Raw genomic sequence first — 15,933 nt, forward strand, 5'->3', positions numbered from 1 at the left:
CTGAGTAACAGTCCCAGTCAAACCATCTCTCAGAGAAATCAAGAAGCAACTTAATTTTCACTCACACAGGAACACGTGTTTCTTTTACTTGCAAATGTATCCAGGAGCAGCAGTTTAAAGAGACTTTTAACTCTCTGAGCCAGGTCAAGTGTAAATGTATCTATACTTTAGATAAAACTCCTGCTTCAAGGAAATGACTACAGCTGCAAAGACAGTGTGGGAAATCTGAGGCAGCTACCCAAACCGAATTTAAAGAAAGAAATGCTAGCAGTTTAAACACATGTGAAAAAATGGGCTTTGCTGACTGAAGAAAAAATTGGCCTGTTTAAAAATAAAGTGTTGAATAAAAGCCTGCTTATTTAGCAATGTAAAGGTATTGTGTTAGTGGTGATAGTACACACATAGGCTATCTTCTTTCACAGGTTTGTTTTAATTTCAAGCTCTTAGAAAAACCAGTCATTCCAGTTGCCAGCCATGAAACTTCCCCTAAGAGGAAGGGGACTATCATAAAAACTTTCAGCAGATGCTGACAACCCCCTGATAATTATGGGGTGGAACATACTTTTGTTCCGCTGGCACCCAAACAAGGAAGATCCCAGGGAAGGAAGCCAGAGGTGTGAAGAGGGCAATATACCTTCAATTAAGGTGAGAAAACCCTCAACAAAATGCTTTGTTGTATGTATGAAGGTGAGTACTCCTCTTAAACAGGAAGAGTCCACTTGTTAATAATGATGGTGACCGGTGTGGGATATATTGACCCATTCAACAGCATTGCCTCACATCACTGAGCTGCATTTGTGCAAGAAACAGCAACCTGGCTGCGCTGGCTCTTGTGCGCACCAGGACCTCAAAACTTTGTTTTGGCAGCAACAGCAAAAATGGCTGCACCATCCTGCCTTGCACACCTCATCCAAAATGGAACAAGGGGACACACTGAAAAAGTATGCCAGTGTGTTGTGACACCTATAAAGGGAATCAGGTGAACAGGCAGCACTGCATTGCTGCAAAAGCCAAAAATCCCCTTCAAAATTAAACATTTTCACCCTTTCAAAATGCTGTTTTTTAGCTAATTCCACCTGTCCTTTCTGAAACCACTATGAGTAAAAAGGCCCTGTCATGCCCAGGATATTCCCATGTGCTTCACCAAAACCAGGCATAATTCCTGAGTAACAGTCCCAGTCAAACCATCTCTCAGAGAAATCAAGAAGCAACTTAATTTTCACTCACACAGGAACACGTGTTTCTTTTACTTCCAAATGTATCCAGGAGCAGCAGTTTAAAGAGACTTTTAACTCTCTGAGCCAGGTCAAGTGTAAATGTGTCTATACTTTAGATAAAACTCCTGCTTCAAGGTAATGACTACAGCTGCAAAGATAGTGTGGGCAATCTGAGGCAGCTACCCAAACCGAATTTAAAGAAAGAAATGCTAGCAGTTTAAACACATGTGAAAAAATGGGCTTTGCTGACTGAAGAAACAATTGGCCTGTTTAAAAATAAAGTGTTGAATAAAAGCCTGCTTATTTAGCAATGTAAATGTATTGTGTTAGTGGTGATAGTAGACACATAGGCTATCTTCTTTCACAGGTTTGTTTTAATTTCAAGCTCTTAGAAAAACCAGTCATTCCAGTTGCCAGTCATGAAACTTCCCCTAAGAGGAAGGGGACTATCATAAAAACTTTCAGCAGATACTGACAATCCCCTGATAATTATGGGGTGGAACATACTTTTGTTCCGCTGGCACCCAAACAAGGAGGATCCCAGGGAAGGAAGCCAGAGGTGTGAAGAGGGCAATATACCTTCAATTGAGGTGAGAAAACCCTCTTGCCTCGAAAGGAAATGACAGTTGCTTGCAGTTGGAGGAAGAAAAAAAGGATCTAGTAACAATGGACTGCCTTTTGATTGAAAAGACTATTTTATAAAGAAACTTTAAAGACTTTTATCTCAGTAGCAAGAATTAGTAGAAATGTAAAAAGTTAGCAGTTTGAAATCTAATTTTACGTGCTGTCTTTTAAAACTTGGTAGAACTCATTGCCGCATGGGGAACAGAAGTTACAAAATGTGACATATTCCATGGAAAGTATTAATTATGCAAACATAACATTTTGTACATACATCCCTGGCGACAATTCACATCTGTGTATAAAATTGTGGAATTGTAGGCCAAATCTTTCATGTTTAAAATTACCAAAATGTATCAGAAAGGCGAAACAAGGTCACACAGACCTGGGGATTGGATTGATCTGTGTTTCACATAATATGTAACCTGTGTGTATAATTTGTCAAGAGATTGCGATTGAATAATTGTATGTTTTTGGCAAAAATGTGGGAGTTTCTGGACATTGTAAAACTCACCTCATAAACCTGACATCATACCCTTAGAAATCCATCCAACTGAGAGTGAGGTGGAGACTAGCATCCTTGTCCTATCCCTTTAGTAGGGTTGTGTTTAGTTAAGCTTGCCCCAGTCATATACTTGGATGATGTCATTAGGCATTATAAATAAGGTTCCCTGACAAGACCCTGGACACAGACACTCTTACTGATTTTCCTGCACTGCATTCCTGTTCCTGTTTCATCCATCCAGACTCCAGATCCCAACTACAAGGCCAAGAATTGCTGATCCTGCTCCAGCAAGGCCTACCCTACAATATTTTTTTAAAAAACACTAATCTCCCATTAACCAGGAGAAAACTGTGGTACTTTTGGCATCCTGATCCAGATTGGCTTGCTGCCACTCACTACATGCTGCTGCCATCCTGCTACCCTGATGCCCTATCTTTTCCGGTGAACAGAAGTGCTAACCGGTAACCAGTCCATGCCCAGCTGATACTGTCCCGCTGATTTTGTCTGGCTGTCCTTTGTTAGGCCAGATCTGTGTGGTGACCAGAGCGCTGACTGTCCAAAATCCAAAAACTAAAAAGTGGACTGTGAGTATCAATAGGAACTATAGAAATTCATAGTATACCTTGCCTTGCTTTGTCCTATCCCAATCTCTAAGCTATCCTATTCTGACCCTAATATCTTGTTAAAATTGTCTGCATTATATGTGAAACCCTGCCTTTGATTCCTAGTGTTAGCGCTGATTTTCTCTTCATTTTTGTTTTGCTAGAACATAAGCCAGTAGCGGTTTTGATTAAATAAATGTATTTTCCATAAAGGAAACAGGGTACACCACATGAAAAGTTACAACAGCTGTGTAACTATGGAGATTCATGGCAGGCGTTCTTTTTCTTAGTCATTAAATCCAGTTTAAGTAGAATTTGCAATCCATTTTAAAGCCCTTTTTTCTGTTGCTTCTCTGCTCTATTTTCTTAAAAACGAACCTCACTAGATCTTGCATAATTCACTCAATTTCACTTCCATATTGTACCTATGATCTATAGCTACACCCCAACACAAAAACAGCATCGACCCACATTTACGAGGTACAAAAACCTGCAGAAAATAAAAATCTGAATAAAAACCCCAAACCAGCCAACACCCCAGCTGCTGCTAAGGTGGCAAAGGTAAAGGTTGCCCCCATGTTAGACTTTGAGATGGGGGAGCCTAAAAATACACCTGCGCTAAGTCAGCCGAATCCCGGACCCAGAAGGCCTTCTGGCCAGTCACAAACAGGTGGCAGCTTGGGAAGTTATCCCCCTAATGGGACCCCTAACTCCCCTGAATATATCAGCCCCTGATACAAGGGCAAGGGACATCCTGGGGTATGCCTGTACTCCCCCGGCCCAAAGGGGGTATCCAAACAGGTAAGTGCTGCCCGCGAAAATACCCTCCTAACTTCCCTCAGGAGGGCAGGAATTCCCCAAATGCTGGGTTAAGCTTCTTTCCCCGATACCTACAAAACCCCAACCTGCAGGACAACCCACCTTTCATTCCCCGCTTTCAGGAACCCAGACAACCGAGAGGGGAGGCAAAGGCTGGAGGAATACCAGAATTCGCCATATCCAGGGTACTATGGTAGAAGGGATAGTTACCCTTACCGTGATCCACCTAGGGTTGACCAGAGACTCCAATACCAGCCAGAAAGGGAATCTATAGCTACACTCCAAAACAAAAACCGCATCGTGATTTACAATATTTCACCTGTTTTTATTAAAACCCATTTTGGTAATTTCAGGCGGGAATTGCAAAGTTTGCTAATTTTTTAATTTGCCAATGTGTTATTTTCTGCAAACACGTTTTAAAACCTACCACTCATCTTCGAACTCTATGCCCTTGGTTATACATTGCTTGTGATTGTTTGTGCTTCTACATGGTTGCTGTAGTGAGGAATAATATTTGTTTCAAGGTTTTTCAACACATTAATTAATTAATTCATCCATTTCCGAGTGTCAGCATTGCCAGGGTTTAAAATCCGTTTTTAACTCTTGTTTGGGGAGGGAAGGTTCAATTGCAATTCTGTTTTCCATTTGTCATTCCTGATTACCTGTTGCTTCTGCTTATCCACTCAGCATTGATTATTTGTGGGTTGAGGGAACATTGCAGGGGGGAAATTCTAACTCAAGTGCTAGCTTTCCTAAAATCAAAAAGTGCTCCTATTCCCTGGTGTTTTGTAGAAGTGTCAAAAGAAGGTTAAACTAAGTGCATTGCTTACATTCCTATTGTTATCATCCCATTGGTGATTGCTGCCCCATATTAAAAATGGTATGATTTCTTTGAATTTTCGTATAAATAAATAAATATTATATTTTACCAACCATCCTGGTTCATGGTCCATTGTGACCGTGGTATTTGAAAAGGGTGTGTGATATGAGTGGTGTGATATGAGTGGTGTATCATCTCAATATTGAATCTAACATAAACATGCATTTCAATTGTGCGCTGCATACTGGGCCTAGACTAAGGTGTGTGTCGCCTGATTGAAATCCTTAACACCGGGATGTCTCGCAAAGCACAGACCAACCACTGCCAATTCCTGTGTAGGAGCGCTGTCTACACCCTATACCAGTTTAACTGGCCAATCAATTTACATGCCTCAGTGGGCTAACCCATCCCCCTCACATTGCAGCTTATAGATTTAAAACTATTGTGCTCTATCTGCTTTGTAAGTGTGCATTATTAATAGTATCTTTACGCTGCACCATTCATCCAGTGCCATGCATGTGAGCCCTTCATCATATAGCATTAGAATATGAAAAGATCTGGCATTCCTGCTTTTACTTTCATAAAGATAAGCCCCTCAATTTGCCTACTGCCTGCTACAGCAGTGTACAAAATCTGCAACAAACAAACCCACTTCATGATAAAGCTCCGCATTTGCATAGGGGCTTTCTGCTTAGAAGCTAGATGACTTCAACATACTTAAAAACATCATGAAAGCATGTATTGCTAAACCAAGGTCTAAGTATGTATATACTTGATTAACATATATAGAATTCATGGCATACCGTTCAGTCAATTGTTCCACATGTGTCCTATCGACTGCATCACATTTTGGGATATTTGTTTCAATGAAGGACACCTCTTCTTCAGGCATTGTGACAAAAAACTCTTATTCTAGAATTGAAAGCAAAGTTGCAATGGGTAAAGCATGGCATATTGGATGTTCCTTTCTCTGAGAAGTTTCTTGACACCTTGAAATGATCTCTGCTTTTGTTGGACAGCTGTAGAAAAATCAGGATAGAAATATACTACATGTGATTCATAGTGAAGCTCACTTTTTTCTCCTGACTACTTCAAAAGTAAGTTTGTGTAATTTAGGATTTGAGCAAAAATAGGTTGAGGATAGTTACCAAGATTTGGCTTACGGGTGAGCGATCGGTGGGCACATTCAACAGTAAAGTCCAGTGAAAGTGTTGGATCCCCTAAAATCATTTTTGAGAACTCTTCAACGGCTTTTTCCTTGCTGCCACAGTGAGCTTTCTCTGGAACACCTATAACCCGAATTTTGTTGCAACGGGACTGCAATTACAAATCATCACATTTTACCATGACTTGTGCCAGCTCTCCGATCATAGGATCCACTGAGGTCGGCATTTATTTCACATCATCCTCAGGAGCACTGATTCTCTCCTTTGCTTCATAAATTCTGGTGCTTTCCTTTTTTTAAAATTATTTCTGGAGAGGCGATGATGGCTGAAAACTCATCCAACTTACTATTTACTTAGTCAAAGCTTTCTATCTGGGAGTAAGTATATGCTGCATATCTGATGACACTGAGGTACCAGGGACTTACTCATTTTGCCTTCCTGTTACTGGGGCTGTATTGAGCTACTTCTAAACATGTCTTTGGGAAATTATCCATGCTTCCTTTTTTCTTATTTCCACAGTGTGTCATAGGTATAGATGTGGTAATGAGAGCCAGCATGCATAAATCAGTTGCTCCAGAGGGCGCCCCTCCAGTACTGACCCATATGGCTTTCAGATCAGTACTCTGTTCAGCTTGCTGCGTGGTCACACCACTAGAAACAGTGCTCGCACAATGCCCTCCATGCAGAATAGGTCCCTGCGGATTGCACTGCAGCCGCTACTGCTTGCTCAATCACAGTGCCACCTAGGCAGCGACTCACACAAGCCCAATCACTTCCATAGTATTGATGTGGCCTGATCAGCACAGTGTGAACCTCAGCCTTACCATCAACAGGGACAGCCTACAGATGAGGTCTTGCCACCCAACAGAGTTTGACAGGTGGGTGGCATCTCCCAGCTCCACACACTGCAGGGTTTTAGATAGGGCGAGTGGTTTGCATCTGAAAAACAACTATTGCCTTAGCCAGATGATGGATGTTGTTGAATCCACCATAACTTGGAGCTTCACACAGGAGCAACCATCTTATATGGCTGCTCAGGAGTGCACCCCCTTGCCCTAGGGTGAAACCGCTGAGACGGGGTCCATCATAAAGAGACTTAGGAGTAGCACACTCTTGTACCGGTGCCCCAGGTGGACCTACCTGAGGGCTAGGAGGGGGAGCAGGTAGAAAAAGGGGTGGAGGAGGATCATCTCCCAGTTCGTGCCAAGGAAGAGGCTGAAAGCCACACAAAGGAGGAGCCACAGGGATTTGTGACCTCAACTCCCCCTAGACAGCCCACAGTGTCCTGTGTGTGTGTAACTATTTTGCCTTGCCACCAGGGAAGAGACTAAGAGAGAGAGGTCGGAGGTTGAGTTTGAGTCTGAGGGTGTTTGCATTGTTGAGGTCTTTGGGTCAAGCTGAGGCAGAAAGGATGGGGCAAAGGCTGCATCATTGGGATACTAGGTATGAGGAATCACTTGTGGTGATGGCACAGGAAGGTGTAACAGGCAAAGGGGTCTTCTGATTCCACGGAGTCTGCTAGCAACCATGCATCCTTTACATCCCACTTCAGTGGGGGTGAGTAGGAGAGAGAGGCTCCTAGCACATCCCAGTGCAGCATGGCAGTGACTTCAGGCACATCATGGCCTAACCTCTGCACCAGGAGGGCCCTACTGTCTTTGTTGCTGCAGCAGTCCATTAGCTTGGGGAGCTGACTATTTAGTGGTGGTGGGCAACTTGAGGACACATATGGAGTTTTACCACCCTTCCATTCTCCACGGATATGTGCAAGGGGATGGAATGATCTGGTCATGGTGGAGAAACTGGCCTCACAGGGATAAACTCCACAATCGAGAGTAACAAAGATCTTTGGGAGAGTTAGAGAACTTTAGGAAATGCCCTGTTGGAGACCGTGAGTAATTTAGTTGGTGCTGCACCCTGGGAAGGACCCTGATAACCTTAGTGCACCCGAGATATTTGGTGGATGGCTTCACCCTAGAAATGAGTCACAGAACCTTGATGAGTGGCTGTGCCCTGTGAAAGAGCTGGTTACCATAACATGTGTAAAAGCCAAATAATCTTAGTGTGGGTTGTGCCCTGTGAAACTGCCTGAGACTTCAGTGTATGACTTCACCCTGAGGGAGAACGTGAGAAATTTGACAAGTATTATAATTAGGATTTTAAAATATAACTTGCAGTAATGTTAACGGCATGTCTAAGAGATGAACTGATCGTAGCCTCTCCCAACCATACGCAGCATGAAACAACCTCAAACACCTTTCTTTGTCTAACATGCACCGTGTCAAAAATCATCACCATTATCCTAGTGGGTGTTTTGGCTAAGGGCAGATATTGTTCCCCATGCAGTAGCTGTTCATTTTCATAAAAGGCAATTGTTCAACATAACATGTGGTACTGTCAGGCTTCTTCAGCATGTAGAGGCAATGTCACCGGCTGCACTAGAAGTTCTCTCAATCATACTTTTGATAGGGCAGCTTATCAATTCTACCGAAACTTGCACAACTCCTGCTGATCAGACGTATGGCTTGCTGTGCCAATACTGTAAAGGTTCATCACTCCTTCCTACACATTATGTATCTAGTAGATAGCCATAAATATATGTATGGCTGATGGGCCACTGTCTGTTACTTTTGATGACTCACCTGTATTCAAGATGACAGAGGGCCTCATTATGACCCAGGCGCTAAGTGTTTAACGGCGCCGTAAAACACTTAGCGCCTAATTACGAGGTCCCTTTGCGGGACCCGACCTTAACGGCTGGTTTTTCCAGCCGTTAAAGTAGGGTGCCGCAAAGGGACCATGGTGCTAATTACGGTACCGCAATTTGCGGTACCGTACTTAGCGCCTTCCCCAGTCCCATTGAGCCCTATGGGGCGAAAATGGGAATGGGGAAGGGCCATGGTGAAATGCCGCCCCGCCAACCTTGGAATGGGGCGGTATTTCCCCATTCCACCATGGCGGACTCGTTACAACACTGGCACCAACCATGGTGCTAATAGCGCCATGGTTTAGCGCCGGGGTTGTAATGAGGGCAAGAGCCTCTGAAGTGATTCTCCCACAGATTCTCCTTCCCGTAGTCTGCAGCCTCACTGCCCACATACCTTTCAACATGTGTCAGTGATGAACTGACTGTTGTTTTGTCATCAACCATAAGCTTGAAATTAATGGTACAGTTTACTATTTGTGCTTTCTCTCTAAGCCAAGCACTGCAGTATAGCATACTTTACATTTGCATAGTGTCTCCTCCATGTGAAGCTTGCTGTGATTCCTTACATCTGAGACATGGGGATAAAATAGGCCACTTGTAGGCTGAAACTTGGTTCCACAAAGGAAGCCAGATGCTCAATGTTACCTTTAAATCAAACTACCCATAATACATATTCAAAGTTGAAAGCAAGTCCCTCAAAAACGGTGCCACATCCTCATAACCTGTCATGGAATAGGTTATTTCTGTGCTGGTCAGGTTACGCCAAAAAAAGTACACCAGAAGGAGAGCCTCGCTCAAGGATGCATTATGAAAACTAAAACACTTGATGGTCTCCTCAAAAAATCATTGTGGGAACAAATATTAGACAGCAGCTGCCACTGACTCAGTCCAAATTTGTAAAAAGAGGTCCAACAGGAAGACAATGAGGACTTCAGCTTGTGCAATGACAATGTGTGGCACACTTGCAGTTAGAGAACTGCATGTGTGGCGTGGTAAACACAGGTGAAATGAGAGCTGATCTTCTGGGCCACAGGGTCAATTTCCTTCACAGCCTTACAATTTCTGATAAAGGATGTGATAAAAAGGCAAATGACATTAGAAAGCATGGGATGTGCAGTCTCTTGCCAAATTAGAAACTGATAAGGATTTTTGATCCATTGTCTGATTAAACAAGCCCCATAGACAAACTAGGAGGATTAAGTCACTGTGCTTCCACTGGCTCCACTTCTCCCAAATGTCATCTACCCCTGTGGTTTCTGCCCTGAAATACTTGCATGCATAACATTGCTTGGTGCAAATGTACATATTCCTGCGGCCCCCTGGAATTAGTCCATGACCCCTCTTGGCTGCTGGCGGAAGGAAAGGCATCCCAGATTCCTGGAACGGTCATGTAGTCAATTCTCTGAACACTGGTCCACATGCCCATCATGAAGTGAACATGTTGCCCCACAGACTACTGCAATACCAGCTATATGATTCAAGTGTCACTTTGCAAGAGAAAAATGCATTGGCTGGAAACCTCCCAGGAACCCCCCAGTGGTGACTGACATTTACAATAATGCTTAGAAATTCAGTGTTTTACAGAAAAGAGAAGGGCACAAGAATGTGTGTCACCCCAATAGCCAGGTTTGCATCAAACATGTGCTGCCTGTTATGGCCAAGCTAAAACGTTTCCATAACACTGCCCTGATGCAATGGGGGAACAATGCTAGGCTCCCCAGGGGGTTGGTCTTGGTGTCCCACTGCCAAGCACTGATACATCTGAAATAGTTTTAGGGGTAATGCAGACTGGTGAAGGTAAACTGCTGTTCTGATAATATGGGGAGGGATGGATCTCACATCGTTTGACTTCTTTCCATGTTTGTGTATGGTGCACCAGCATATGAGATCATAAAGATGTGGTAGTTGTTCCCTGCCTTCTTTGGCACAATGCTTCCCTCAGAGTGTGAAGGATTGGCAATCACGTCTTGCTGTTTATTCTCTAAGAAGCGCTGCCACAATGCTGTCTTTCCTTGTGGGTACTAGAGGCGGTGGTGTCGATGCTGTCATCGATGTCATGTAATGATGTGATGTGCTTTCAGACCTGTGAAAGGCAGGCTGGTCCAAAGGAGACTCTGTACTGGTGCTCTGATGGCTTCTATTTATACCCCAGACTCTGCCTCTGGAATGTAATTCTTGCCATCTTTCTCTGTATTGCTCCTTTTTAACACCAGTAACAACAGTGCTTGTTCCTGTCTGTTCTCTGAACTGGTAGAACATAATCATTGCCTTGATCATCACCCACCTCATCATCATTACTGTGTCATCTATCAGTGCTTGGGGGCAGAGAGGATTGAGACAAGGAATGTATAATATCATCCTGTTGTTCTTGTCCTCCATCTATTCTTCAATCCTGTTTTTTGTTAGGAAATGTCTGCACAACTCTTACTTTTGCCCATCAGTGAATGGAACTAAAAGTGCAACCTCTTCTGTGGGTCTCAGTGGAATTTCCTTGCTCTGTTGACATATCCATTGACATATCCATGCAGTTTCTTCTAAGCCACAGTGACTTGTGACATTGGTGTGAAATGCGTGTTGCATGATCACTTCAATTGACTGCATACAATTACAGCCTCCACAGTGCACAGGAGTACTGCAGCAGGATTGAAAAGACTATGGGCCTCATTACACGGTATGCGGTAACCATGCCGCCGGTATTTTACTGTGTCCGCCTTTGTGGATGGCGGAATTACCGCCCTACTCCAAGGTGAGCGGGGGCGGTAATTCCCCATTCACCAAGGCACTTCGCCATTCCCATTTTTGCCCCCATAGGGCTCAATGGGAATGGGGAAGGAGCTAATTACGGTACCGCAAATTGCGGTACCGTAATTAGCACCAAGGTCCCTTTGCGGGCAAGACTCTCTATCTGCCCTAACGGCTTCCAGGCTCCTGGCCCTCTTCCTCCTAAAGGTTAACCTAATGGCACATGACTCGTCCACGCAGTTCAAGAAATGGATACCTGATTGTTGTATCACCTACCTCCCAAATCACTGTTGATGGCACTAGTTTTTTTTTACCCCTTACAAATCTCGGAATGTATCACACAAAAAACAAACGCTAAATCACACTAAGTGACTGGGTTCCAGACAAGACCTCTCTGTACCCTTCTTCTTACAACTAATCTAAATGCACTCCAGTTCATTAGGCATTAACTACATATCCTAAGCCTACTTTTATAAATGTTTATCCAAGGTTCTTCCTAGAGGAATCACCCAGAATGCAGGTGAGAATTGTTTGTTGCAAGACATTTCGACCAGGCTTATTACAGTACATTTACTCCAGTATATCAGGTAATATACAAATCAATATCCATGGTACATTTTGTTGAGTATAAATATTAGTATGATATCTAGTTTATACTATTATAACTGTAGTATAGACCACTCTGCCGGGGTATCCGGTGATTTTATCAAAGATTTTTTCTTCAATGTATTTTTATCGAAAAAATGCTGAATCTTTTTTTAAATATATATGGGTGAGTTAAATGGTTCAAACAGATAGGGAGGGGTTTGGGGCGTTAAAAACGGGGGAACAGAGGGGTTTGGGGCATGAGCCCCGCTAATATAAATAATTCTGTATTTTTTTGGTAAAAATGTTTCTGTAAAAATACATCAATGAAAAAATCTTCGGTAAAATCACAGTAAACCTCTGCAGGTTACCTCGGTATACTTTGTCCAAAAGACTGCAGTAATGTATCTTTGATATATTTTCAGAATTAATTCTATAGTTTATTGCAGATTGTTTTTTTATAAGGAATTACATCTTGCAGTTGCACAAGACATACACTATGCTGGAATCAGTGTGCTCTTCTTTATGTGTCAGCTCGATGCTCCGCGGGCGTGTGGTTTTACAGTCCCTTTTGGTGTGGTGCAATTGTGGTATCCTCATATCACTGTAGATGCACCCGCACCCCTTTAAACAATTCTGCCTGCAATGCAGGAATGTGCCGGTTACTTGAATATCCTTTTTCCATTATTTTAATTTAAATTCAAGAATATTAATTTATAATTTTCTGCCATAATCAAACTCAGGGGCAATTGAGTTCATTGGATTTTGAAACAATATGTACACCTAAAAATCTTTCTCCTGCAGTTTTCATACGCAGTACATATTCTCTTGTTTTCTTAATAATTTGAAGAAGGATTCCTGTCCAGAGTACAAAGGCAGGAAAATGAGAAAATAAGAGTGTAAAAGGCATTAGGATATAATCCGAAAACAAGTTAAATCTGTCACAGTGGGATACCAGGAAGACTTGGACGCTAGCCTAGATAATGCCTTTAGCAGACTTTATAATATGCTGTACACCTTAGGCTACCCACTCATTAATGTAATCTGCAAATGCATAAAATCATATCCGTGGCTGCCATCCTCGTGGGTGTTGAAATGATACAGATTCATGCAATCGTTGTTTAAGGCAGCCAAGTTCTTTCTTCAGCATGAATGGGAGCCACTAATCGGCAAAGCAAAGACGCATTATCAAAAACGTATTAAACCTCGAGATCCCAGGCAGATTTGGAATATTTTTCCACTGACAGCATTCTCGCAAGCTTTCAAGATCCCTGCAGTGAAAATACGAGCTTTTGGCCCCAAATCTAACATTATTTTAATGCGTGGATAAGGCCTATCCAGGTAGTGGAACAATCAACAAGAGAAATGGTATCGAATATGATCAGTAAAATCCAGACATTTTTTCAGTATGCCCACCATGAATATGCATGAGAAACATTTGCATACAACACACTTCATTGTAGATTTTTTGCATATTTGTAACACCTCACTGGTATGTCTACAGGCCCAGCCCTTGTTATGATTAGCACAATACAGTGATATAGTTCAGTTAGGCAACACAAAGGGCCTCATTACGAGAATGGAGGTAATGAAAATAGGAAGGCGGAATGGTATTACCGGCATCGTTAACGGGTCTGGGCCATTACGACCCGACAACCCGCCAAGACCACCACCGCCCCTAACGTGCCCCTTCATACCGGCTTGCGCGCATACGCGCGCCCCTTCACGGAGGAAATTCTGGGATGCCGGTAATAGGAGGGCATCACAAGTTACGCGGGCATGCACTTAGAAGACGGTAAATAGGGCCTGCACGACGGCGACCATACAGGCATCGACCCGTAAATAGCAACCTGCAGTGAAGGCAACTGCCAGAGGTGCACACAATCACCACAGGTGGAGTCAATGGAGGCTGTCCCAGTATAAAAGGAGTACACCCACACACCACACGCCTTCCCACACCAAAATGATACCACTAGCTGTTGCAATCATGGGGCTGGAAGAGATGCCTGCACTGCTACATCTACAGCAACAACAGCAAGTACAACAACAACTACAGCCACAACAACAGGCAGCACAGAGGAGACGCAGGAGGAGAAGGAGGGTGAGACAGGCCCAGCAATTACCACCAGTGCAGCCAGTAGTACCTTGTAGGCAGCCACCAATCCCTTGCATCAGTCCCAGTCCATTCAGTCTAACCCCTGAGCAGATCCACACCCTGTTCCGGTTGGACCGGGCACCATCACCACCATTGTGGACATGATACATAACGACATTGTCAGCCTCATTGAAATACACACTGCCATCCCCCCACTACTAAAGATGGTGTCTGTGCTCCACTTGCTGGTCACAGGCACCTACCACCACACTGTGGGCCAGCTGCATGGTATATCACAACCACTCTTTTCACGCATGCTGACCCAAGTTCTGGATGCCCTCCTGAAGCATGCTAGCACCCACATATCCCTACCACGGACTGCCCAGGAGATTGCAGACACCAAAGTAGGCCTCCATGCACTGGCAGGCATGCCCAATTGCGTTGGTGCCCTCGACTGCACCCATGTCGAATTGGTAGTCCCTCATGCCATAGAGGTGGTGTACTGCAATTGCAAGCAAAACCACTCCATCAATGTGCAGATGGTATGTGACTCCAGCAAGATCATCACAAATTTGTTGTGCCAGATATCCCTCATCGACACATGATGCCAAGGTGCTGCATAACTCCACACTACCCCGTCACATGGAGCGACATGCTGGACGACGTGCCTGGCTGCTTGGTGAGTTGCCTGACTGGCCCATGGCAGTGCATCAGGGTTGTGAGGTAGGGCGTCGCATACTCCACCTGGGTGGGAATGGGGCGGATGCATACTCCACCTGGGTGGGAATGGGCGGTGAGTGAACAATGCACTGAGAGCTAAACACTTCTGACCTGAACCTCCCAACCCGAACATGACACATCACTGCCACACATTGGACCAATGCCGTACATCAATGACAACATGTAAGATGCACGACCAGGCCACCATGGGTATGTCAAGCGATGCTTGTCTAAACATGATTACAACTGTGCCAATGTCAACAGTGTGATTTGGCACAGAGTAGCATACACTGGAATTATGGGAGGCAAGACATCGTTCCGCATCCACAGTCCATCCGCATCAGCATGCAAGTTAACACCCTGCATCATCTGTACAACGTCATCCAGACTAGCAGACCATATTGCGGTACACAATGCATTCAAATAATCTTTGTGTACAGGGACATGTGCATGTCAACAGCAAATAGCTGCGGGCATGGCTGTGAATCCTGAAGGTGGCAGCTCAGAATGACTCACACAGACCTCTTTGTACTCCCATGCAGGTGATGGAGGACATCCCCTGAAGCCGTGGCTAATTACCCCTGTGCGGAACCCGCGTAACAGGCATGAAGAGGAGTACAATTGGGTTCATACCCGTACCCGTGTCGTGACTGAGCAGACCTTTGGCCTGTTGAAGGCGCGGTTCCACTGCCTAAGCAGGTCTGATGGAGCACTCCTTTATAGGCCTGAGAAGGTGGCAAAGGTCACCATGGCCAGTGTCATGTGCATCCGGAGGAATGTACCACTGCCACCTGACATTGACATGCATGCACCGGGTGAGGAAGATGAGGATGAAGATAGAGGAGAAGCAGCACCCCTGCCAGTACGTGATGCACAAGATGGTCGTGCTGTACGCCAATCACTGTCATGAATAAAATGAATACACACGAAATGAACAATGTCCAAGCATTAAATGATTTTTTACACAACGGGTGTATTAATGAAAACCTCAGAAAAGTGCCTCACCCCTCCACTACTCACATGCCCTCCCTCCTACCCCCAACACACCAAAACTCCCCATTCCACCAATGAACTCCCCATTCCCCCAATGAACTCCCCATTCCCCCCAATGAACACCACCTTATTCCCCTATACACCACCAACACCACCTCCCCCACTCCCATTGTTGTCCCACACTATTTGCGTGACTTCTTTGTGTCCGGGGGAAGCATTTCGGACTGCCTCGCAAAGTCGCAAAGGGCTGGAGGGTGCAGAGGATGCGGGTGTGGAGGATGGGGTGGATGCCGTAGGGATTGGCATGGCTGGCGCAGATTATTGTTGCTGCATGTGTTGCA

Source organism: Ambystoma mexicanum, chromosome 8 (assembly GCF_040938575.1).
Source record: "Ambystoma mexicanum isolate Mex_15411 chromosome 8, UKY_AmexF1_1, whole genome shotgun sequence".
NCBI lineage: Eukaryota > Metazoa > Chordata > Amphibia > Caudata > Ambystomatidae > Ambystoma > Ambystoma mexicanum.